We start from the raw sequence: 23252 nt of genomic DNA on the forward strand, positions 1-23252 counted from the left end.
AGCGATCAGGTAATGGGGGGAAAGAAGAAGCCATAAGAGATTGTAATTTCGGCAGTAACGCCAGCCACCCACCGTGGAGTCCTACAAGGGGACGCTGCAGGATCCGTAAAACACGGCCTGCAAACGCCAGCAGTACGTTACCACTATAACCAAATACGAAATAACCTAGTTTGGCTATTCACACAAGGTTAACCCTTGCTGCCTGGAAAAATTGGAAGTAAGTGGAAGCTAGGAGAAGACAGGAAAGATAAAAAGTGAGAGAAAGACGAAGATTAGAGGAAGAGAGAGACAGGAAAAGGCAACTACCGATTTCCCCCGGGTGGGTCAGTCCGGGGGTGCCGTCTACGTGAAGCCGAGGCCAAAGGGGTGTGTTGCCGCCGCCGAGGGGCCGTAAAGGTCCAAACACCCGGCATTGGCTCAACCCCCAGGATCCCCTTTTCCCCGGACACGGCTAAGCCGCGCACGGCTACACGCGGGAGGGTCCAACCCTCGTGTGCTCGGGTCCGTGGTGTCGCAACACACCAAACGCCTGCTGACGCAGACGCCCCTGCGGGGTAGTGCATTGAGAGCAGACTGGTTCACTTTTGAGAGGGAAGGTGTCAGCGTGCGAATCATTTCAGCCTTCAAGCAGCAAAAATTCATTCACACGCCACAGTATACCGGTTCTGACGTTTCTACATTTTCCAAGTATTCTGCGCATGCGTGCAAAAGTGCGATATCATAATTTTTAAGTTTCCGCACGCTGCGAAATGTGTCTATATAGTTACGAGAAGCAGTAAAAAGAAATGACGCGCGTGATTTCACTCGAGCAAGACAGCAGCCGCCGAGGGCGGGCATTTTTCGAACCATACAGTCGAGTTTCAAGTTGATCATAAATTAGGAGGATAATAAATTACACCATTTCTGCCAGGCGCGGCAAACTATCCGCGTGTCGCAACTCTTTGGAGCCCTCTTTTTTTTCTTCTTTAGACTCCCTATTAGTAAGAAACTCTTTCCAGCAACATCGAGAAATATTCTAGTAATCGACAATGAGTATTCAATTGCGATTTCTTCAACGAATTGTACAAGTGCTGAACCACTGGTCCCAGCAATACGCCATGGAATCAAGCTGAACGCGTCAGGGCGCCGCCGTCTGCTCAGCCCAGAACATCACGTGATCCGCTTCTCGTACACAGCGTCTGCTCCTGTGCCTGTTTGAAACACAGTGTCGAAACCACTCACGCGTGACAATTTGCTGGCCCGAAAGAACTAAGACACGTCACCGAAATACCAAACATCAGAAATATTACAAGTATCAATGGCGCAGCACTAAAAAAAAAAGAGAAAAAGAAAAAACAGCCACGTCCGAAGTTACGTCGGCCTGACAGAACTAAAACGTGCGATGATTGCAGACGCTTCGCGCGCAAGTACGTACGACGTACCTGTCTTCCGCATCACCCTGCCCCCCCCCCCCTTTTGCACAGCTAGAACCTGGTCACGCTCGACGCACTGGCCATTTCGTAGAAATGAACAAATCTTTTCTCTTCAATACTTTGTACTAAAAAGAAATTGCAAAAAGACGCTTCTCTGAAGATGAAAGCAGACGGTCGGTAAATGTCGTGAACAGCAAGTGCATCGAGAGGAAGGGAGCCATACCATTTGCTAATCAACCGTCAATAGAAGTAGCCTAGAAATAATTGCAATATCGGGAAGGCGTAAAGCATAAGACGCCATCGCGCGAACGTGGGGTATCATACACGGAGCACATGCGATCGCAAGCACACAAACTCCACTTGAATGGCATCGCACGTCTTTTTTCCTCGAGAATATGAGAATACATACATCGCATTTTCCGGGGAAAAAGAAGGAGGTGCTGCGAACCGGAATTCCCCAGATGGCGCCGATGAAAAGCGTATTCAAGAAGACCGCCATACCGTTCGCGCATCTTCCTATCTAGTCTGCATATAAATGCATCTATATGTCCATTTTACGAGGCTCTCGAACGGCGGGAAAGGCGCTTCTCCGTTGCGCGTTCCTATACGAGAGGCGTATACTATATGCAGAACAAAGCACGGTTCTCAATAGACAGGATACCTCGCGCGGACTTCCAGGTAAATAAACTGAGCTGGTAGTGAAATCAAGTCCCGAAGAATAAAGGGGGAAAGCCAATACCCACGCTTCGCACACACTAGCGCTGGAAAGCGAACGTGTGCGTCCAAGACACGCTTCGAAAAAAACACCTGGCTTCACGCGCATGCAGCTCCTATGGAGGGAAGGAGGGAGGGAGGGGGGGGGGAGCAGAGAAGGACCGAGAACTCCGAATGAACACGAACGAGTTTCTGGGCACGCAGACCAGGCAACGCATTTATTCAATAGAAGCCAGGCACGGTTGTAAGACAGGTTATACGCTCGTCAATTAAAGGGACGCTACACAGCTCCAATATACGGATGGGGTTAGACTGATAACGCGTCTCTCTAAAACGCTATTCTTTACGCTTGTCGGGAAAAGGCTGATTTCTAGCGGAGAACATTCGCCAGAAATTGTATATGGGCCAGCTGTTTTACATTACGAACTTCTTACAGTGCGAATCTAAAGAGAAAGAAAGAAAGAGTATGACGAATTTCAAGCTGGCCAAGTTAATCAGTGCCTCCGTCCATAGCCTTGTTGTTTAAAAGGAAGCTTTAGCTCGGGGGCTCCTATCTAAATACACGGGAAAAGAGAAATCGCTCACCAATCACTGCACCGGGTTTGACGAGGTTTGTTGCATTTAAAATGATAAAAGTTAAAATTTAGTGATTGTTGGTTGCAAATTTTTGACTGAGGAAGCCAAACTTTTTAATAAAAATTGGCAGAAATCGCAAAATTTTCAGAAAGCGAAACTATGAAGTTTACAACTCCAACTCAGCAATAAAGAAAAAAGATGATATCGCAATTATGTAAACTAAGCCTAATAGTACATCTAAAGCGGAAGAAATTGATATATTGTGCATGGCTCGATCTTAAGGAAACTTCTGCAAAACCCTTGTAAACAATATAAGAAATTCACATAACATACCAATTGACATATCCAACTTGTCCGCCCTTGGATGCTCTCACAGACGCAGTTTACCGAACTGCGATATATTTTCTTGGTGCAGAGCCAAGAATTTGTAAACTGCGTGCTTCTATTTCTTTCAACCTTACCACTTTATGAAAATTACTTTTGAAAAATTCGGGCCCTAAATCAAAATTCCGCTTCCAACAATCACTAGAATTTAGTTTTCTCCCTCAAACGCAACGGGTTTCCTTAATATCGGTCCAGGGGTTATCTCGGAAAATCATTCCTGCAATTTACATGCATTTGAATAGCCGGCATCGGAGTTGGGCCCGCGCCAGACGTTCCCCTTAATGAGCAAGACCACTTCCTTGCATTTCGCGTCGAAGTTGCAGCGCCGGCACGTCAAAAATGTCAAAGGATTGCAAAGGCCCCCAGGTCCCGTCAAGCTGTCTGCGACAGCTTTTTCGCTGGGGGATCCCCAACTTGTGTGTTGGTAATAGAGTGGATTCTGTGTAAAATATGAAAAAATAAATAATAATAACGCGCTTTCTTGTAGTGGGGGAATTCCGGTGCAGGAAAAGGTCTCGGAACTTGCCTTGTATATATTGAGCATCTGGTAGTATGCGCCTTTACCGATAAAAGGTTGACTAAACTAGAACAAACGCCGTCAAACATCCACAACTTCAGCGTCAGCTTGTGCGAGAAACTGAAGAGGAGGCGATACAGCAGGAATAAACATGTTACAGAAATGAACGCTGCGAGTCGGTTTTCAGGACTGCACGGTGGTGTTCGAACCTGCAATCTGCGATGCGGACTAGGCTCCGGATTGGCCATGCACGAGCTCGGGTTTTAACGTTCACTGCACAGTACTGATACGGCCGTGCGTTACAGACGACCACGAAACGTACTGAAAATGATGCAGAGGAAAGCTTCGGCGAAGGCGTGCATACGACACCCGCACACACAAACAGCTGCGAGAAATGCAGTGTCTACACGGGCCCATATACGACCTGATCCGCAAGTAAAAAGGACGAGGTTAGAGAGAGAGAGAGAGACTTCGCTTAGACGATTTGTTTCGACCGTGGCCTTGCGGGCTTGCGAGGAGAGATCATTAAAGGTGCAGCTGGAGGTGAAGGAGCTTGCATGCAAGGGTGAAGGTGAAATGCGAGCGCTTTTCTGGGGCATACACGGTCCCTATACGAAGGGGCTGACGATGGACGGCGTCCTTACGTTTCGTAGACGCGAGAGAAAATACCACCACCGAGAAGCGTGAGGTTAGATACGCGTAGTGGGAGGCGGGGGGGTCCGAGCACGCTATAAGGGAAGGCGGCGAAATAGAAATGGCGCCGAAGGATCCGATGAAATAAACGAAAAAAAAAACGCGAAACATGACGAAACAACGACAACAAAAAGAGAGAGCGATTCTTTCGGCCTCGAGCTTATTTACTCCCATAGCAGCACGCGCCCACAGAGGAGAACCCCATCTTGTGTGCTTTCCTGCTTGTTGTTCAAAATAATTACGCTCACCCAACGCGTAATGAGAGAGACAGGGATATGAAGGCTACGGTTTTTCGTGCCGGCTGTAAGGGAAGACTGAAGTAGCAACCAGAGACCCTCATGAATTAACCTATGCAAAAAGGGGGGGGGGAAGCAACTCGAGGGCTTTTGAGACCTATAGCATACAGACATGGTGTGCGCAGCTGTCTTACAATCGGCGGCGTGACTCAGGCAAAGTGTCTGAAAAAAGGCAACAGGCGCAGACGTCGCGACGGAGGGAGAAGGCGCCGGACAGAAATATGAACGCAAAAGATATTAAAAAAAAGAAAAAAGAAACAAACTAACTACGCAAATCCACTGAAAGATAACGGCACTTTATTTACTAGAGCAGGAAACTAACGGCGTTTGCGTTGCCTTCAAGCAACACCCGAACCCCCCTTTTCTCCAACACACACACACGCACAACAGGTTACGGTAATGTGATTCATTTATCGCAATCGCAAGTACCAGAGGAAGGGCTGTCAGCCACTACAACCAGAAACGAACAAGACTCGGTAATCGCGAACAAGAAACCGCTGGCGGTACGACAGAGCTTCTTCACACCTTGGTGACCCAGATGGAATCATTGATAGTCAAGTCAGCAGCCAACGAATGTACAGTGTAGAAACACCAGCTAGAGTCCATGGTATTCCTCCGAGGATGCTTTCTCAAAACTATCCGAGAGACGCTATTCGTGTGGCAGTCATCGCCTCGTATACTCGTTTGTCAACGCATTTGCGCCTCGCGTGCTCAATGGTTTTCGATGAGGTGACGATTTTAACAACTTTCGCACGTGGCAAGGACAAGGGTAATAAATCGTGCGAAACGTCGCCAGCTTTCCGTATTCACGCGCCTTTTTCCTTGCTGTTCTAGCTCTCTTTTCTTTTTCTATTCTTTCCCTCTTTCTTTAAATTTCTTTGTCTGTGGTTTGTACGAAGAAGCAGCAGCAGGTATTCCAAATATGCGACGACCGTTTTAAGCACCCGGCGCTCGCCGAAGGAGTCACGTTCGCAGTAAATTCCGAAACGCTGCCAAACCTCTGTGGAGCGCACGCCGAAAGAGAACAGAAATGCTCTCCGAACATAGGGCTGGGCGCTTAAAAAAAAAAAAAAAAAAGTGGGAAGAAAAAAAAAACCAGGCCTTTATTCCTTTTTTTTTTTCTGTCTGTTGCGATCACGAACGGAGGAAAAATAACAACAAGAATAAACGTTCTCGCTAAATACACCTCACCAATTGGTAGATTAGCACGACAGATTCCCGAACGCGACATAGAGCGACCGCGCGGGAGTAAAGAAACGTAAGAGGAATTGAAGAAGCATGACCCGCGCGAGTTGGCGCAGCTGCGAAAAATTTCCCCTAAACGGCGTTTATTCGGACTAGTCGCGATCTCGGATTGCGTTAGGCGCGCACTCGGTGATAATTACTTCTCAGAAACTTGGTAGCAGCTTCGAGGAGCAACAAAACACGCTCACGTGCTTACATGTACTCAAACGCACTAACACTTTAGAGCCCCCCCCTTCCCCTTTCTTTCCTCAAGCGCTCACGTACGTTTCGCTTTAGAAGCGTTGTTCACGGAGAAATTAAAACAAGGAAAACGCATCGTCGGCGAACTCTGAGTTTCCTTGTTTCCAGCCGAGGTCAGCTGCCTAAAGTTTCGATATTGAACGGCGTGCTATAGGATATCATGCTGAAGTAGATGCATTATCGAGCCTTCGCAGCGATACGTGGGTACCAAAAATGGCGAATAAACAGTTCACTGCTCTTTCCAAGCGTTCTAATCAACCAGCTGAGTCTAATGCGTAAATCTTCCGGCTAAAATTTTGTTACCTTGCCTACATAACAATCTCGTAACAATCTTATATTAATAATGATCAAATACAATTTCACGCATGTCCGCAATCCATTTTCGTATTTAAAGTGCCGTCAAAATGTGAACGACTTGAATGCTTTTTGTGCTTCCAGAAACATTAGAAACATACAGCCGACGTCCCCACTTGTTTTGCGGTGGCTATAACCGTGTTACTACGGAAACCAACGTGGGTAGCTCCGGCGCATTCCGACATGTTGGGCAGATGACTAAGCTTCAAAGTAACGACGCGATCAATATGCGCTAGCGCGCATTAATCGTTGCGCAGGTAAAAATTATCGCAATTAGTGCGCAATTACTGAAAACTCCCGTCACGCTCGATCACCCGTACGCCGCTACCGAGCCGCGCTGTTGGCACTCGGGGCTGCACACCGGTAATTGCAGCCGAGCTACCAACGCCGTTTTGGTTTAGTCAGATTTTGCTGTCTCGTATATTTGTTTTTTATCCATCGCCGTTTAAGAAACGCAGACTTACCGGCTTAACACACCCACGCTACGTGTCTCTTTTTAGAGTTGCTCGTTCGAGACGGAACACCCGTGCGTTAGTATGACCTCACAGATATCTGAAAGTTTTGGCTCGTATTACGGCCATGTTCATTCGTAATAGACTTCCCGAAATTCATTCGGTGGGGTCACTGGTTCGTTCAGATCGGAATGCAATCCGTTAGCATTGGCGTTCCTCCATTGTTTCCCCCCGCTGAACTCCCCAGAACGTGCGCTTGTAGCTACGAAGTTGGAACTTCACCGCCGAAACTCGGGTAAGGAAAGGTATAAGCGAAAGGGCATGCGGACGTGGAAACGTAGGCTCACTTACGAAACAGCTCCGTCGGTGCTCGGACAACAACACTTGCGCGCTTCCTCCGCGATTGAGTTGAAGGATAGAAGGTAAAAAAAAAAGGGGGGGGGGGCAGACCGTTGACAGCGGCGGGACCAACGGTGAGCCGCCAAGATGTGACGAAGGGCGCGTCGGTGTATCGCAGCGGAGCGCGCGCCAGGGCGTTCGTTGAGGTTGTAGTACAAACCTGGGATTTCTGCCAACTGCGAACGAGTCCCCGAAGTTAGCAAACACGGGGTGTATACGCACGACTAGAGAGACGGCGCTCGGCCCCTCTCGGCAGCGAAGAAGAAAGGTGCTCTGAAGGAGAGGGCCGCACGGCCACGCAGCTGAGATTCCCCGCTTTTGAGTCCGCGAGTTTCGTGCACCTCATGCGACGCACCGAGTCTCCACACTGTGAGGTGTGCACTGTGCCTGAGACTATAGGTCATGTGCTTTGTGACTGCCCTAAGTACGTGGAAGAGCGTGAAAGGTTGGTCAACGACCTTACGTGTCTCGACAGCGCACCGTTGTCGGAGGACGTTATTTTAGGCCCTTGGCCAGATCCTCAATCGGGTTTCAAGGCCATTCAGGCATTACTGAACTTTTTAAAAACAACGGGCTTGGATTGCAGACTTTGAGCATGCCAAATTGCTTGCGATATGTTCTACTCCTTCCTTCTATCGTCATCGTCACCCATCATGCACCTCTTCCCTCTTTCTTTCCCTCTTCCCCTTCCCCCAATGCCGAGTAGCTGGCTAGAGGAATATACCTCAGGCCGACCTCTCAGCATTTCATATCATTAAACTTCTCTCTCTCTCTCTCTCTCTCTCTCCTCGAGGGTTCATTTGGTGCGAGACTCTAGCAAGAGGGCGTACCGCGTTTTCGCGAATTTAACCCAGACATCACCGAAGATAACCGCGAGGATGTGCTCCTCATCTTTCTAAATACATGAACAGTGCGCTTCACAGCTGTCAGCCGCGTCCGAACGACATGCATCGGAAGGAGGCTTTTAAAATCTTGTCTCGAAGGAGTATACTACCGCCTCTCGAGAACGGTTACGCCGGTAGGATTGGTCGGTGTTGCGTCCAAATGCATCAGAGACCCTAGAGCACGTCACGCTGCGGGTTCGTCGTCGCTGTGATCGTCGCTGTGATGCAATCCGCAAACCTAAATCCTCAGGTGAAATTGGCTGGGATTTTCCAGAATGTAAGTTGCGCTTTGATTACAACTTAATAATTTTGTTATACGGATGTTCGAAACTGAAAGGGTTCTGCAGGGCCGTTCTCGTGCTTTATTTTTTTCAACGATACGGACATGCTCCCACAGTGTATCTTTTACGGTATCGCAGTTCTACGCTGTAGTGTTATTCTCGAATTACCTAATGTCCTAGACCTGCTGCATCGGGCCAAACGCCGCAAAACGTGGCAATAAGAAGGACAACCTGTCCGTATTACACGCAGTGCAGTTTACGGAGTACTGCAAGATCGCAGACTTGGCACGGCAGCAAGAGCACTACCAAAAGCAATCTTTTGGGCATGTGTACCAGCAGAAGGCGTCAGTAACCTTACTGCATTTTATGTTGCTCTTCTCGAAAGGAGCGAACTGAGCCACTCTGTATAGATTGCGTTGCCGTCGACTGCCTGGCGCCAGCAGCTATATCATACACTGTAATATATATTAGCATTGCGCGCTTACTGAACTCAGTGCCACAAGGCGCCGCCACCAGCGCTGCCGTCAACGTCTGCGTTACCGGTGTTCCAAAAATATCAATACACTCGTTAAATATCTCTCGTATACGCATCACATGGCGGCTGTTCGGGTGCTTGAACATGTCTCTTCTTATCCTGAAACCGACAACGGCGCCGCTTTACACACATGACGATGTCCCGTTACGCGGCTTGTCTACACAGTCGACCAAGCAAAGCACCGATAAAGAAAGAAAATGTAGCACATGAAAGCAAGCACGACCGCTGGCAACCAAAGACCGCGGCGTGGCCTGCGCATCGTCAAGCACTTGCGCTGAAGACGCGACTGCGAAGAGTTGCCGAGTCGAGACGAGCCAAGTTCGGGTCAACATCTTTCCAATCTAAACACGGTGGGCAACGCCCCTCGTCACCCCCTCTCCCCCGCCCCTCTTATCAGCGCTCGCGCGATAACTGACAAGGCGCGTTCAATCGAGTAAATTCTGTAGGCGCCAGTTTGTTTTGACGGCACCCTTAGCAATCTAAAGCTAAGCAATCTAATATAAACGACGATAAGGCCGCGATAACTTATTTTCCAGCAGAGTCTACCGGCGACCAACTGCGCAGTAAGCAGGCGTTTGTGGACTCCCTGACCTCCGGTGGGCCCGCAACACAACCCCTGGCTCTTCGTCACCGGCTAACATTTCGCGGCTGTATGGACTAACCTTGATGATGAGGACCGCCCTCTCCGTCATCACGTCTCGTCTACCGGGTGGCGGTGAAGACGCTGGGATGACTCCATCGCGGATTCTGCAAGACACAATGAAAAAAAGAAAGCGTTCGTAGTTAGCATATATGCTCATTCAACTCGCCAAGAAACAGAGCGCACTATATACGGAAACGGAAATTAAATGAACGAGTTCTTACAGCAAGTAACCTTGTTGTAAATTTTGCCGCCATACATATTGCGAATACGGCCAACATTTCTCTCGCAATAGCTTCTCTTCCATTTTTTTATTTATCTCAACTCCAACGACAACCCTCAACGGCACTAAACACTCTTTAGAAAGGGTACTGAGAAGGACAGAAAATAGATGACAGTCATGGCTGGCGTCGGTTCTTGAAAACAAGAGCTCTGTCGCGGTGAGCAAACTTCTGGTTACTTCAAGCATGATTTAAAATTATTATTTGTAGTCAATTTAATTAATTAATTAACCAAAACGTGTTAGCACAGGTTTCCACAAGACTTTTCCATCTCTCTAGACCAACCAAGAGCCTTGACCGACATTCAACGCTCTCCGCATAAGGTGCATTGAACACCACATGACGCAAGGAACAGCCTTTTACGGCCAAGCCTCATCAATCAAGGATCTAATCTATGTCAATGTTGTGCACTTGCTTTGCTTTCAAGATTGAACCATCTTCGTTCGGAACGAAAAAAAAAGAAAGAAAAGATGTTTTGTAAATATAGAGCTCACAAATTGCGTTTATGTGCCACTCGCCGATTGTGCGATGTGCGCAGTGATCGAGTGCCTGCGCAACACTTGACTCGAGGCATTGAAAAAGCAGTTACTGAAAAGATCCTTTGTCCTCATCGTCATGTTTCACCTCTCAATGCACACGCCTTGTCCAATCGCATTTCTATAGATTTTTGTTGTTGTTTTTAGTTATTTTAGTTCTTTATTTCTCCAGGAGAGCTTTCGAAAAAGGTCCAGGGACTTTAGTATTGGCGGAACTGAATTACTGAGAGCATCTGTGCAAGCAAATAAATAAACGATGAATGAAGCAAGCAGGTCAGCCACAGCAAACTGGCGGCACAAAGCACATTGCCATTGGTTACCGGTAGCCTTCAGGCACATTATTCAAGGTAAGATTTGCAGTAGGTTCTATATATGCCGATCGTCATATGAAAGTGCCAAGTCGTAAATCCATCATCGGTCTCGCAGAACACATGCTGGTCTGCCTTTCCGCGTAATACTTTCACTTGAAAGTATGATTTCGAAATGAGTCATACACTGCAGTCAGTCGTAGTACATTTAAGTGAGTCACGCCACAATGAAGCACTGGCTACAAAATGAATGAACGATTTGGAGTTCTGAAATACATTTTTTATGCAACGCCGCATAAATTTTACCCGGCATGCTTTATCGCCAAGTTGTTACGTTCACTACATTTTCATTTATTTGTGTCTACTTCTTCAGAGTAGCTCTTTCTCGTCTGTCTTAGCCTGTTTTGCGAAGTAGAAACTTATCTACGATATTGGAGGGGGGGGGGGGGATTTGGGCTTGTTGGGTCACGATCATCAGGTTGCATAGCGCAGATGGAACGACCACAAAAAAGAAGGACACTACGACACACAGAAAGGAAACTACGAACAGAGGTTTACAGAGGAACAGAGGAACAGTGACGAACCGCTTTTTAAACTGCAAATAGTCTTAGATTTTTTAGCCGAAACCGACATTCTGAAAATCATTTGGCCAGGCAATTTTTAGCACGTGACTAACAGCCCTGCATTCAAGGGCTCTCTTGAAACTCTGGTATCAGTGTCAATTTATTGCATAATGTTTTAACGACAGCTCATTGCCATAGCCCACATCACTGCCTAGTCACCGTCAATATTTTAGCAACTATATATTCTACGCCACTTACAGCTACAGATTTTAGGCCCTTTTACAGCCATGTGACATCTACCATGAGGAATTCATGGTGCACGCCATTCATAATACATCGTCAACATTACCACTTGTCATGGCGCTTCTTTGGCCAAACCTGGCCCTTGCGCCATAAAACACCACACATCATCATCATCATCATCATCATCATCATCAGAGGTTTATCTTTGCAGAACAATATCTTAAACGCTCGCGCAAAGCCACCACGCATGCGCAAATGATGGTCTCCCAAGAAACACGCTTAGTCTCGCTCTGTAGCCTCCCTTAAATGAACAAGCCCGCAACGCCAAACGTCATCGGGGCTCGAAGTGTGTATGTGTGTACGCACACGAGTAGGAATGGCCGTCGGCGTGTATTTGCCCATTGGCTACAGCGCTGTAAAGGGCTGCTCGCGTTCCACCTTCAATCCGAACCGCCCGCCGCCGCGTCAGGGGCGTCTCTCTCTCGAGGAACGCGCGCATGCAGATCGTTCGGAGCCGCTCGACCCGCCACGCCAAACGGGTCGTGGTGCCGGAGGGAGTTCGCGTGCTTGTCTCTGCCTTGTCGTTTACTCAAGAATGCTGCTCCCGCGGCGTCGACGGAGATTCGAAACACGCGCTTCGAGAGCGCCAGACAAGAAGTCGAGTCGAGGTGGGACTGCATTCCAACAGTGCGCGCGTCCGCCGCTTGGCGTCGCGGCGGAGCTGCTGCTGCTGCTGCTGCTGCTGCTAGAGTTACTGTATGTGCTGACAAAGGTATACCTGTGGTAGTGCATACAGTTTAATTTCGCTTAACTTTATATCCATTGAAACGAAGCAACGAACGTAAACATACAAGCGCAACCTATATGACAGCAAGGTTTGACGGAGGGCTTGGCGACTCCCCTAAAGCAAGCGTTTAATCGTTAGCGCTGTGGTATTTTAATCGGGACGCCGGACGCGCGCGTCATTATGATATGCGAGACGAAGATGATAGTTACGTATAGGAGGACATGAGGCTTAATTCTGCAAGCTTTGAGGGAGCACGGCGCAGCGTCGTCAAGGGACAGGGAGCGGGAAATGAAAGTGGATGGAGGAAGGAGAGTATGAGGGGCATTAGACTCCAACATGTTCAGAGACGGACAGGTGGCAGATCCACGAGTTGTTACGAAGGTGTTAAGAAGGCGGAAGAGATTGGCTCAAGTTTCTCTAGATGGCGTTGGCAGGCTGCAAGTGAATATAAAGAGGGAAACAAAGAAAAGGGGGAAGAAAGAGAGGGGGCAGCTAGTAAAAGAATAAACAACCTGGATTCCAGGTCACTGCCTTACCTTGAGTCGGAGACACAGCGACTGACTGAATAATGAGGAAATATGAAGGACATCTCGAGCCACAACACGCTGACACTATGAGTGACAGTGACAAGAACTTTATTAGTGAATCTATATTTACCTGAAGCAGCCCCAAGTACCTGTGTGTAAGGAGTGATCACACGGCATAACCTATTCAGAACCATTCATTTACTTAGTACTGGTTAGTTTCGACACGCTGCACGAGGTACCAGACACCAGCCATCTGCAGCATCTCTCTCGTTTTCTCTAACTATGCACCAACCCGTGCGAGAAGTCACGGCGGCAACCGCAAGCAGGCCTTTCGAGCGAACGCCGCTCGATGCGAATACGAACGCGGACTGGGTCAGACGACGGGCTGCTCGACCGAACGAGACCTTATCGCGCGCGACAAGCGGTCGCCACACGCCGCGCGCCGGGACCGCCTCATCGGAAATGCGAATTTCGCCGCGAGCGCGAAATCGACATCGGACGCGGGCCGGTCCGGCACGATCAGGCCGCCCCGGGCGTCGGAGGAAAAGCGATGGAAGGAACTCGAAAGGCAGGGATTAGAGAGTCGGATCGTAATAAATAAAGACATGCAGAGAGCGAGAAAGAGCGAATGAGAAATGAATTCTGGGGTTTTACTTGTCAAAACCACGATTTGATTTGTATAAGGCATGTCGTAGTGGGGAGGGGGGGGGGATACTCCGGATTAAATTTTGACCACGACGGCGTCTTTAAACGCGCCCCCAATACAATGCACGGGACAAGAGCGCTTTTTGCGTTTCGCCCCCAGTGAAATGCGACCGGGAACCAAAGCTGCGACCTCGTGATCAGCATGCTGGACACCATAACCACTGCACCAGCACGGCGGGAGAACAAAATCGCGGCCATTCTTAGAGGGTCCGCAGGAACGCGCGTGAAGCGAACGCATTTCTCTCTGTGGATAGCATGGCAGCATCCAGCTGTGCGGCGCGGGATGTATGGTAGGTGGCACTGGTTACCCATTGCAAGGAGGTTTATGGAAAAATGCTACATATATCGAGCAGGCCAGGTTACTGTGTGTGACCGCCCCGTTTCATAGGAGATGCCATTAAATCATTATCATCATCACCATACCAGGGCTCGCAGCGCCAAGGCGACAAGAAAACACAGAGTAGCGTCCAAGCTGAATTTTATCTCGCGTGATTTTTGTGGCGACGTCTATTCGCTCATGGGAAGTAAGCTTACCCTAAGGTAAGGACAACCTTGCTATGGTACTTAAAACGAAACACGAAATAAGACCACGGAGGCCACGACCACCGCCCCAGGTCAACCATTTACGAAGTGGCTGCTTCTATAGCCTCTGTGCATCCATCCGTCCTTTGCCGTCAAGAGTACATCGACACTGGCTCCACCGGCCGCCCGCAGCAAGCGAAAAGGTATTCGAAGCACACGCCATGCAACTGTGTTTCGTTTAACACCGCAGACGGCCCGGACACGCACACGAACACGCAAAAACAAACGCAAAAACACAAACAAACGCACAAACACAACGAGGAGCCGGCAGAAAGAATGAACGCCGCAATCCGTTTCGCGCCGTTGCACGACATCTATATACGAGACAGCGGGAGGCTCTCCGGCGCCGGCTCAAGCGGGCGCAGTTATCTCGTGCAAGAGGCGCAAATCATCCTGCGCACGCTAATGGGCCCTAGCAGAGGAGGAACGCAGCAGGGGTGTGTGTGTGTGTGTGTGTGTGTGTGTGTGTGTGTGTGTGTGTGTGTGTGTGTGTGTGTGTGTGTGTGTGTGTGTGTGTGAGGGAAAAAGAGAGAGAGGGAGGGAGGGAGGGAGGGAGGGGGGACCGCTGAAGGCTGAGAGCAGGCACGTTTCGCTCCAGGAGGAACTGGGCTCAATCTTCGCGCAACGCGAAAGTCAAACGCGCCCGCACGCGCCTTATACAAGCGCGATTGCACTGCGCAGCGCGCGCATTTTCGCCTCCAGACGCCGGCACTCCTCCTCCTCGGGCGATCTGACATCCTAATGACCGAGCAATCGCCCCGGACTAACACAGACTGCGCGCGCGCGGAAGACCGGGCGCTCGCTCCCGCTCGCCGGTCTTATCGCCCCGCGGTCTTCTCCCTTAGCGTTTTTGTTGCACCTGCACCGCCGCGGCCGCTGTCGCGTCTCTAGAACCAAGACTAGTCGGCTCGCGCGTAAGCACCGTCCGTCCGTCCGTGAAGCGAAGTGGGCAATCAGTGACCCCCTTCGTTCCTTCCCATCTTCCGCACCTTCCCCCCGCGACCCTTCCTCGAAAGCACTGCGTGCGCGACCACTCTGTATACCTCTCTCTCCAACCCCACCCCACCACCTTCGCCAAAACTTTCACCTCCTCCGCATTTCTCTTCGTACTGCGGCACGTTCGAGCGGCGTCATTTTTCATTCCGCGCATCCTGTGATTATCCAACATTTACGAGTGAGACGGGCGGGGTGGGCATTCCCGGTGCGGTACGTGCGCACAAAGCAAGCCGCGCGGTGTGCGCCGTCGTTCCGCATTCGAGCGCGGAGGAGTCCAGCTGGACTGAGCATGCGCACGGGGCTCGGTACACATCATGGCGAGACACTGCTGTCCGAGCCCCTTCATATGCAAAACGAGTAAAAAAGGGGTGAAATACCCTAGTGTTGCTTCGCGCAAGCCTGCGTAACAGTACTGGTGCAGGATTTCGCTTTCTTCGGACAGGCTAAGGGCTTCTCTGAGTACACCACTACGGTGCCTACCATTTATGTTAATTTTTCTTTTTCCTCACGCAGCTCTTTCTTCGTGATGGATGTAGCGCAGTGAAACGCGTATAGGACAAGAAGAAGAACACGTCCTGAGTATTTCGTAACGGGTGAATTAGCCAGGCCGGACGTCAAGCAACTTGGTCGATCGTCAGCTCTGCTACGAAAGTTATTTCTCCTGGTACGGGGTAGAACATACGGGTACCTACTTTTTAAGCTATGCCGAGAAGTTGCTCAGATGCGGCGATGAGCAAAACGTGAACACGGTGAATGCTGGAGCCTAAAACTTAAAAAAAAAAAAAGAAAGGCTCCAGCATCCACCTTGTTCACGTTTTGCTCATCGTCTTGAATTTTCATCTCCCGCATTCCCCGCCTTTTCTCCAGATGCGGCGAGTCACTTAAGCACGCGACCGCGGCGTTCCTGGGTCGCAGCTTCCCAGGCGCAGTTACGGTATCCAGATCGAGCGTATGGATACATCACATCTCTATAGAGGGGGGTGCAGGTCCGAAGCAGCGTTCATCGAACTTGACTTCGGGACGCCTTCAAGGACAGCGGACTCGCCGAGCTTTCGTGGGTGGGGCCCAGCGTCACGCCTCCGCGTCACGTTTCTCCCTCGCCCACGACACCAGAGCCATCAAGAGGCACTGCTCAAGGTCTGCTACCGATATTTAGAAAATGCTCCGCCGTACGGGGTGCAGGAACTGCACACTGCGAGGCTACTACTACTACTAGTAGTAGTACTATTAGAACACTTGCGCCGGCGCCCGCGGTAACGTCGTGCAACCTCCATAGCCGTTAACGTGCACGACTGCACAAAAGGAGCGCCGGGGCCTCGTGCAGTTGGGGTAACAACGTTGCTATAGTGTAGGAATCGCGCTTTATAGTCTCACTGGATGTCAATGCCCTCCATAGGAGAGCTTCACGCGGCATTCACGCCAGCGAATCGCGCAGTGGAACGCTCGTATGTGGAATAACATAAAACAACGCTATACCCTGTTTTATTCGTGGTAGTGTCTCCCCATATGTAACACTTTTCGGGCTTTCCTGGTACTTGAATAAATAAATGAATTGAACTGTCATTGAGCGTCAACAGGTACAGGGGTGGTCCAAAGTCCCCAGGCCACAGCGTGTTCGACAACGTTCGCTCTCAAGTAAGTTGCGGAGCTCCTGCAGTAATTTTGGCACTCGGAAGTTGTGGTTGGCGAGAGACAGTGTCCCGTACCCTTTTCACAAGAACCTTGGGGGCTCTGCTTATCCGGTACATGACGCGCCACACGGACACGAAGTCAACGTGCCCGCGCAAGCTGTTACTTTTGGAACTTTCGACCACCCCTGTATTTCCTTCAGTCTGTATATCTTCTCGCCATTGCTGCTGTGTAACACTATTAATAGAGTTTCACTTAAGATTGCTGAGTAAGTGCAACGTATTTGTAAGAAATGTCACACTTTGTGGAACTCACGTGGAACGGGATTAAGAATGCTGGAAGACCAATTTTGTCGCGCAGCGACGATCGTGAATGGTTCCTTTAGCCGCTGATGGTCGAAAAGCGACTAATAGGGGTAAGTCGCTCGCTGCATGGTCGATTTCTCGGTTCCAGCCACAAAGGTACTGCAGCCAATCAGCGGCGCATGCGGCAGGACGTCTGTATACGCCAACGCTTATTTTGCGAGGCGATGACGGTCCGAGCAGGCGCGAACGGAGCCAATCGCGAGACGTTTCGGTAACAGGCAGGTAGCACCCAAACGAACAGAGGGGAAAAATGATATTTGAGCTTTATTAGTCAACTCCTCTACTGCAGCACACACCCACACAAGAACAAAGAGAGAGAGAGAGAGAAAGAAAAGAAAAAGAGAAGAGAAAAAAGAAAGCCACTCTTACCGTGAGAAGAGGCTTTGCAAATAAATGATCATAAACGGAACACGGGTGACGACGTCATTCTTGAATTTTCCGTACCAGTATACGCCATGACATCACCGATTTCGACGCTACCTGCTCGATCCTAGTTGTTTGTTATCGGGAAAGGTGAACTACATTGCATCCTAAAACAGCCAAAGACTCAATTCAGCAAATTCCTACAGCTTTTACGGAAGCTCAACTTCCCAAATAAAAAGAAAGAAAGAAAGAAAAAGAGAAAGGTACCCGAAAGTCCGTGACGTTTCACTGACATGCCGGCGCTGTTGTTCTGGCGGGAAATTCAAAACACTAAACTTAAAGCATTTCTTCTTCTAGTAATCTTATTACCACGGAAATAACAAGAATAGATTATTTTTTTTTCAATGAACACGTTGCCAGCATCAACTGATTTGGCCGAGAGAGAGCACGTGCGGCACGGCGCCACAAAGTCAAAGACGTTCATCGCAAGGCCGTCATCACCACGAAGCACTAAAGTGCCTTCACTGCCTTATGGATCGACGAGCGATGGGGACAGCACGGACAGCGGCCGATGGTGCGGTCGCCGCAATGCGTTGGGCAGTGCCTTTTCGCGACTAAAATCGAGCACAGTGACACAATAAACGTTCCACGTTCTATTCGCTGCCGCAGACATTGCACGCAGCACTGTCGGCCATTCCAGTCAATGTATCGTAAGCGTTAATGATGGCAACTCCCAGCCACAGCAGACACTTCGAAGAGTCTGGCAGCGAATAGGAAAATAGTATAGTATGTATATGAACAGTTCTCCATTTCTGAGGCAGCAGTTTTATTCTAGCGCTGTCCAGAAAGAAGACAGCGACGTGCCTAATGGTGACGGTATTGATACAGATTAAGATGAGAACAGTAATGAACAGTGCTCACAGTAGTAAGAATTCAATTCCTGTCACATCATTTGATTTAGACATCAATTTAACGTCGTGGTGATGCAGACGAGATACATTTGTTTGCAACGTTTTAATACCATAATAAACAAAGCAGCAAACTGTGATAACCGGAAGCAGCGATGGTGGGGAGTAAAGACTGTAGTGAACTGTGCTCTGAAATGAAATGCCGCTCGATCCTGCCCCCCCCCCCGCCCCTCCAAAAAAAAAAAAAAAAAAGAGCCAGCCTGAGAAAGTTAAGCCTAAACATCATGACCTTCGTACCGCGCGCAACTGTGCACGTAGGCTACGTGTGGCGGGTCACGTGGCGGCGACCGGTTAAGATGGCGTTCCCGCGGCACTTAGCAGTTCGTCGGCGCCACGGCAGAGAGGCCACGTATATATACATACGGCGACGCATATCGAAGGGGAAGAGCCCGACGGGAGGAGACGCGCAAATAAACGAACCGGCTGCGGAAGACTGGCCGGCGCGAAGGCGAGGCCCCGTTTGAACTTCCGAATGAAATATACGTATGCCCGCGCAGTCTCAGGAAACCGGACAACTCCAGCATTCCCGTGGTTTGTTTAGCAAACCTGCTCCATCCATTGCCTTGTTTTTTGTTTTTTTTTTCCTTGTCTTCTTATTACCCTGTACGAGTTACCGCACCGTGGCGCGGCGCGCTAAATCTTGTACTGCGCCGAATAAATCTACAGTCTCACTTCCATCCATTCGCCTTGGCAGGCGGGCCACACACTCTCCCTTTTCCCTCTTTACTGGTAGGGACTCTAAACTGGACAAAGCCTGCTTTTAACCTTAACCCTCTGCCCTTCCTTATCCCGCTCTCCGGAAAAGTCACAGCAGACGAAAACAAATCTTCGGTTGCGGTGATTTTGCTCGTCGCGAAGACTTCCTAAAGCTCCACCTCAACGCAACTGGGAAAGAAAGAAGAATTAAAAGAAAATAAAACGTGCTCACGAGGAAGTCTTGCACAACGCTGTTGCGCTGACCACTAACAACAGGATTTACAAGGCAGAGAGCACTGCAGCCATAGAAACTGCGTGACTGGGTAATAAGTCGATACCGTGCTATACTACATACAAGCTGACAGTCGTTTTATAGGTTGGCTTCAATGAAATCACAGCAGCCACCACGAAAAAAAGAAATACAGCTGTGCTTCTGTGAGCGACGCGCATGACACACCGTAACGCTGCGCTTGCAGTTGTTACTCTGAAGTTGAAGCACGCGTTTCTGTCTGAGAGACAATATTGTGACCCGGCAATTTGCATTCCTGACGATCGCGAGAGGTCGCAGCGCTAATCGCGACTACAAAGTGCCAGTATAGAGAAAGCGTCCCCAGTACGCAGAGGCATCAATTCAACGGCTTGGATCGTCATACCGCCAACGAAAGGTGTTACAGCAACCAACAAGCAGCAATTGTTACGCAAGGAGTGCGTATACATGTGATCGTGGAAGACGTAGACGCTAATACATTCAACGCGCACCTGCGCGAACACCCACGCACACGTACATTTAAACAAGTGCGCGCGCGGGCTTGATAACTGTTAGGAAAAAACGCGTAATTGGCACGTATGCATACTGATTACAGCTCTCTAATGTGGAAGAACTGCCTGCGAATCGTTTGCGAATAGGTATTATGAACACTTCAAACGAAAAGTACGCATCCAATGAAGACCGATACGCGTCGCCGGAATATCAAATCCATGTTCGCTTATATTTCTAACAGAAAACGACTGCAGAGCTATTCGACGGCATTCACACGTATATAAGTGGGTGGAAAAAAAAAAAAACAACCTGGGATTCCGCTCTTTCACGGGCCCTCTGGACGGCCAAGCTCCAGTCCATGGCCGTCCAGAGGGCCCGTGAAAGAGCGGAGAGGCTTGGCCTCCCGATTCCGACATGGGAGCAGCCAGCGGCGAGCCGGGGGCCCCAACGGGTGTCCGCCGGCTAGTCCCTCAGGACCTCAATGAAAGTTCATTGTCTGTCTATCTGTCTGGGATTCGTTGTTCTTTATTTTTTCTTTTTTTTTCTGATCATGTTTCAATTTGTGTTAGCAGTATACACGGGTGTTAGATGGCACGTCGTCCATTTCCTTCCCCAAAATACACTTGAGCAAGTGTTGACGTTATATCGGACCGAACACTAATTACGTGCTTCCTCATTGAGCCGGGGGGCGGGGGAAGGGGCGACCCTGCACGTACGACAATATATATTCAAGCACCGACGCGTATACAGCCCGAAGCCCTTGACAGCGACGCTCTGTCAAGGGCACACACCGTGCACTCCAGACAAGTAAATATCGAACGCGTCCCGAAACAGCGGGTCTCCTCAGCGGGCACGTCAACGCGAAAGAGGCCGCTTGAGCTTGTTTACGAGAACAAAGCACTTCGGAATTATTGCCCGGGCGCCCGAACATTCCCCCCCACCCCCTGACCCCCGGCCCGCACGGCGCATCAGACGTCGGCGCAAGCATGCCAAATATGTAAACACATCCACGAAGACGTACACAGCATACTATACAGCCCCGGATGTACGCGTGCAAACATTTCTTGCTGTTTACGCGCTGGACTACATAACTAACCTACGGGGAAAACAAGCCTGACCGGACTGTGTCGCAGGAGCACGCTTCATATCGTGCGTTGTCCTCCCGAAGTTGCTGTGGCGACAGACGTGCTTCACTCGAAGGGTTGCGTGCAATATATATACGGGCGCGCCGAAGCTAAGTTTGGCAAGACACGTTTACGAAAAACGCAAATAAGGTCTCGTAACTATGCACATACACAGGCTATACGTATAAAGAGTGCCCTCGTATCCACAGCACTGTGCGCTTCCCCTGACGACCGTTAACCATAGCTGATTTGAGAACCAGCTCACACGAGACTTCACAGCAACGGCAGGGATAAGAACTTAGGCGATGACCGTTGATATAGGTAATCCATTAACGAATTTTCGTTACTTTCTTTTTTTTGTATATACATTATTGACAGACGGCCTGTTTGCATTCGAATACTACAGCGATTCGGCATAGAAAGAATGCATGTGCCTCGCACTCCAGTCGCTGAAAGTTGCGATATTAGAAAAAGAACCAAAAAAGAAAATCAACTCTGTAGCTTAGTGATTATTAACGATATCGCAATTCCGCAAACTGCGCTGATTAAGACGTGAAAGGAAATTGACGCATTATACGCTACCCTCGGATATTACCGCTGGCTTGTGAGCAGTGCCTCTTGCAAAAACACAGAGACAGAGGAAAGGCGAAAGGCAGGGAGGTTAACCAGAGAGGAAGATCCGGTTTGCTAGCCTACGCTGGGGAGAGAGGGGAGGGGAGTTAATGATGATGATATGTAGTGTTTAATGGCGCAAGGGCCAGGTTTGGCCAAAGAGCGCCATGACAAGTGGTGATGTTGACGATGTATTATGGAGATGTGACTTGGCTGTAAAGTGGCCTAAAAATTGTCGCTGTAAAGTGCGTAAAATCTACGTGCTATAAAATTATGGCGATGACTAATGACGATTACTATGAACATTAAAACCCATCGTAGAAGAATGATGCAAAATCAAAAATATGTAGGATGTTAAAATTACATGGAGCACTGCTGCCTCGCCAGAGCCCTTGAAAGACAAGGGCCTAGAGGCATGTGCTATACTAAAAAGATATCGCAGCTGCATCCTCTGAGGAGAGGACCCGCTACGAGCATGTGGGGCTAAAAACATGCAGGACGACATCTTTCAGGAAATTTAGTACTGTGTTGGTGTCAAATAAAGGTTCTGGGCCGAGTAGCATTACGGGATGTAGGGGGATGTGCTGCCGGTATGCTAGTGAAAAATGTTTTCTTCTTTCAGATTCGGCTGCCCGACACTCCAGGAGGACGTGGAGGACGGTCAGCCTCTCCCCGCATCTACCGCAGGTTGGAGGATCATTTTCAGTGAGTAAAAAGTTATGTGTGCCAAATGTGTGTCCTATTCTGAGGCGACAGAATAGGACATCTGTCCGGCGTGATTTTGTTACAGGAGGCCAGAAACCTAATTGTGGCTTTATTAAATGCAACTTATTATTTGTTTCCAGGTCCCACAATCGTTGCCAGTAGTTTCGCAGTTTCATTCTTAAGAAGGGTTTCAGGTCTGTGACAGGGACTGCAGCGGTAGAATTAACAGTGTGTGATGCAATTGATGTGGCCATCTGGTCCGCCAGAACGTTACCCTGGATGCCCCTATGGCCAGGCACCCAGCATATAATCACATGCTGGTTAGATACATATGCTTTACATAACACGGAATAGAGTTCAATTAAAACAGGATTTTTGCCCTTACAGAACGATATCAAAGCCTTCACAACACTTAGGGAGTCCGTAAAAATAACTGACTTTTTGAGTTTTGAGTTCCTTATATGCTTCACGGTCGACAATATTGCGTAGGCCTCAGCCGTGAAGATACTAGTTTCCGGATGCAGTAAATCGGATTCCGAGAAGGATGGACCGACGGCTGCATATGACATCCCCTCGCGTGACTTCGATGCGTCTGTGTAAAACTCCGTGCAGGAGTGTTTGTATTGCAGTTCCTGGAAATGCATCTGGATTTCAATCGCTGGAGCGTGTTTTGTAACCTGCATGAAAGATATGTCGCATTGTATCATCTGCCACTCCCAAGGAGGTAGCAGCTTAGCTGGAGGCATTAGGCGGAACTCGAGGAGTGGGACATGCATTTCATCACTAAGCTCCCTCACACGCAGCGAGAAAGGCTGTCTTACGGAGGGACGATTGCGAAAGAGTGTAGCATATGTCATGTCATTAACGGTTTTAAAACAGG

The 23252-nt window shown here is 49.2% G+C and overlaps 1 protein-coding gene across 7 annotated transcripts in view; it reads right to left on the reverse strand.

Annotated features, from left to right (window-relative positions):
- Nucleotides 1-23252, reverse strand: part of LOC142560352 (uncharacterized) — a 262537-nt gene that overhangs the window by 100507 nt on the left and 138778 nt on the right. For 6 of the 7 annotated variants that reach the window (XR_012823349.1, XM_075672385.1, XM_075672382.1 and 3 more), the window contains one exon: nucleotides 9645-9729. The gene's annotated coding sequence lies outside the window, so the exon portion shown is untranslated. Of the gene's footprint in view, nucleotides 1-7234; nucleotides 7317-9644; nucleotides 9730-23252 lie in introns of those variants that run through there. The other variant, XM_075672394.1, reaches the window with a different exon arrangement.

This window comes from Dermacentor variabilis, chromosome 10 (assembly GCF_050947875.1).
Source record: "Dermacentor variabilis isolate Ectoservices chromosome 10, ASM5094787v1, whole genome shotgun sequence".
NCBI lineage: Eukaryota > Metazoa > Arthropoda > Arachnida > Ixodida > Ixodidae > Dermacentor > Dermacentor variabilis.